Source organism: Coenobita brevimanus, chromosome 66 (assembly GCF_032717465.1).
Source record: "Coenobita brevimanus isolate Jiangsu-jjx chromosome 66, ASM3271746v2, whole genome shotgun sequence".
Classification (NCBI taxonomy): domain Eukaryota; kingdom Metazoa; phylum Arthropoda; class Malacostraca; order Decapoda; family Coenobitidae; genus Coenobita; species Coenobita brevimanus.
In genome coordinates this window covers 4860363-4864057 of record NC_137019.1, presented here as the reverse complement: position 1 = coordinate 4864057, position 3695 = coordinate 4860363, and the positions used below count along the sequence as shown (strand labels likewise).

Here is a 3695-nt window from a genome sequence, read left to right as displayed (position 1 = left end):
CAGAGGTTCGTGCCCCACCCAAACCGCCACTTAAGATTGGTACCACCATAGTTACTTCATCCTACTGTCTTCCATGTTTGTGTTCAGGATTATATTTGATCAGGGTTATATCATGACAGTGTTCTATATCATAAGTTCTGCTTATGTTTATTGCTGCTAGTGTGGTTCTTAATCCTTGTTGGGAATCAGACTGAGAAATCTGGGGCGTGATTTTCTTTTATCTTTTCATGATTTTGGACACTGTCTATCTATCTATCTATAGCCAGACACCATAATCCCATATGGGGTGGCCATCTGACTTGAGGTTAATTTTTTATGGGGAGAGGCACTAACCCTCTGCCAACCCACATACTGAAAGGTAGGGAACACGTATGGTTTGTTATATGGTTACCACCCAGGGTTGTAAATGGTTTCTTGGCTTACAGGAAACCATTAGGCTTATCACTTAATGTAAAGCCACCTGAAAAGGAAAGACGAGTAATAAAAATTGACAGGAAAGAATGAAGAAATTGGAAAAGAGGAGGGCAGACACAGAAAAAGAATGATAAAGGTGAAGGAAGAAGCAGGGACCACTACATCATGTGAGTGGATGATGGTTGCCACCACCTGTGTTACCCAATATTTTTCATACCCATATGTGGAGAGGATGGAGGGTGAAAGACTGACGAAGAGAGTGTATGTGAGTGAGGTGGAGGGGGGAAGAGGGAGGGGGAGGCCGAGGATGAGATGGAGGGATGGGGTGGAGAGGTATATGAGAGAGGGGGGTGTGAGTTGGGAGCAGGGCAGTGAAATGGCGGGGGACAGGGCGACTTGGAGGCGATTTGTTTGTGGCCACCCCAAACGGGATTGAGGCATCTGGCAATAGATAGATAGATAGATAGACACTGTACATGTACCAAGGCAAGTTAATACCAGTATTACTCAATCTGTTATTTTTAAAATGTCTGAATGTACTATACTGTATTACCTGGAGAATCGTGGAATAAACTGCCAGAAATCTCAAAATCAGTTAAAGCCTTTGCTTATGTAAAACTGGGTCCCTCAACCAAGACTTTTTTTTTTAGCTGTTTCATCATGGTAATGGTTCAGAACAGTAATATCCCACTGCAGAAGGAATGACTGTATCAATACTTGGATGACCAAAAACCTTATACTCCAGGCTTCTTCAGGAGATCATCAGCAAACTGCTCCAAGTCAGCGCTAAATCTGTTTGTGTAATTAGATGATGGATTGGAACTTTCAGTATGGCCATTAATGCATGGGTATTCCTCACTCTCAGGGGATGACATACCATCAGAATAAAGTCCCTGGTGATCCAATACCTCTAAGTGGTGAAGGTATGAGTGTCCCAGCCCTTCCTCTCCTCCAGCCATTTCTTCTCCACCATATGTGTCCACATTGTCCACCTCTTCCACCATGTCCAACAAGACTGTTATACCACCAAAACTTGTGGAACTGGATTTTTGCTGCCCAGTCATTGTCATTTTCCGAGCTGATGTCTAGGGTTGTATCACGCACAGACTGGATCTCTCAGTTCATATCATGCATTAAATCAATAAGGCAGGCTGGAACTTCTGTACTGGAGATGACCTCTGGTTGTGTCGACTCATGATGGGTCAGTTGATAAAACACATACACAATCTACAGCACCACCTTATCATCCTCTTGTTTGGCATTCAGGAGATTGAGGAGTGCAGTGAGAATGCCAATGTTAACATTAAGTTCAGATGCTGCCTGGTCACTTGCCACAGTTCCAAGCAGCATAACCACCTCCAGAGATGAATCATCCTCCACTGCATCTGGTAAGAGACTCCCTGATCCAGTAAGTAAGATTATATTTTGTGAGAAGTTGGCAGTAGTCAAAGTCTGGTAGGAAGAGGTTGCCTAGAACACCCACAAACTCTAGCACAAACTCATCACTGCATCCACTGCTCACTACCTCACACAGTTCTCCAACATACTCTGTAAAAAGAGCTCTCATTGGTTGTTCATGTTGGGCAATGTTGCATATCATCTTGGTGAGGAAAGGGTCACAATGTTGGTGTGCCCATTTCATCAGCAACTGCAGGCCAGACCCCTCACAGATCAACTGGGCATTGCACTTGTTGGCTGCCAAGTTTACTGCCAGTGTCATCAATTTCAGAGACATTTGAGGTCCACTACAATTCAGTATCAACTTCATTACCATTGGAATACAATCTGTGTAGGTAAACATGGACTTGCATTTGCTATCAACACTTAGATGGCACAACAGTGACAACACTGTCTGCTGGTGGCATTCCTCAGAAAGCAATGCAACCAACTTGGGCAGAAGTCCAACTATGATCATCTTAGCACACAGGCCAAAATCAAAAAGAAAGGTTAAGAAGACACACAATAACACTGAGGAGATAGACACACAATAACACTGAGGAGATCACTGTTATCTGTATTCACCAACTGACTCAATTTCTCTACAATGTTCAGGTCAGCTACATCATCCTTGTTTTCAATGCACACTGATAGTTTCTTATGGAAGGAGACCACACGGAGGAGTGGGTCCTGTGATTCTCATTCCAACATGCGCACCAGGAGGCCCATGATATTTTTCCTATGCATCTTCTCCTCCACTCATTCATCCTCAGCACAGCAAGTACACTAGATACATACTTGCAGAACCTGATCCTGCTTCTCAACAACAGTCTGCCATTTCTTCAGATTGTGGTCATAATCCCGATGAAGGCGTGCTGGGTCAGCAATTATGTCCCCTCTTTTTTTCCTTTTTGTCAGCTGTTTGCAATACTGGTCTGTTCACTACAGCTCTCCATCAATGATGTCCATACATAATGAACCAATCTTAAAGTAGGAAATCACAGTATGAAGTTGGAGAAGACAGAGAAACGGAAGAAGGTATAGACAATGTTGTAGCTGAGGTCAAGACTTTCTTCCAGTCTTCTCGCAACACTCTGGCAAATGCACCCAATATTGTCTCATTTTGACAAAGTTTCTCCAAGTAGTCAGGATTCCTGGCTACTAACTGAAGCATAAACGATGCACCTCGGACCTTTTCTGTCATGCCCTCATACAGCATTTCCAGATATGTGTCCAGTTGATTCAAGTTGGTTGCCTCTCCACTCCCTTCACACAGCCCAGGAGTTGGTGCCTCCAAGAGAATGTGGCCATCTCTGGTAGTCTCTTTGCATGTAAGGATAAGTAGCTGATCAGATGCTGAACTTCACTAAGTTTTGATGGGTGGATCAACTTGCACATTGTGCAAAGCAAATATTGGCCTGGACAAAGATGAACTATTGCGTAGGTGGTTTGCCTGTCTTGAGTAAAGTATAGGGATGATCATTGATTTCTTCCAAATATCTGGGATTTGTTTGTGAGTCCAAGAAGAGCCAAAAATTTCAGTCAGGGTATTTATGGATTTAAGGCTGAAGTGTTTGAACTGGGTATCTGTGATCCGGTTGAGTCTCACTGCTTTGGAGTTTTCTGCAATTTTTGTCTTTTCCTCAAGTTGAGATGAGGTGAATGAGAAGGGGGCTTGTGCATTTCCTTCAATTTCCTTAACTGATTTTTAAGAGTACTCTATTTGTTGATTATTATTTTGTTACTTATTGATGCACAAATATTTTTGTAGGTTATATGCTTGTTCCTTAATGCTTCAGATGGCAAGTATGAGTTCTTTGATGTGCAGATTGGTTATTTTCTTC

The 3695-nt window shown here is 42.8% G+C and overlaps 1 pseudogene; it reads right to left on the bottom strand.

Annotated features, from left to right (window-relative positions):
- Positions 1-1148: 1148 nt before the first annotated feature.
- LOC145405264 (kinesin-associated protein 3 pseudogene) lies at positions 1149-3249 on the bottom strand (annotated as a pseudogene).
- Positions 3250-3695: the final 446 nt, after the last annotated feature.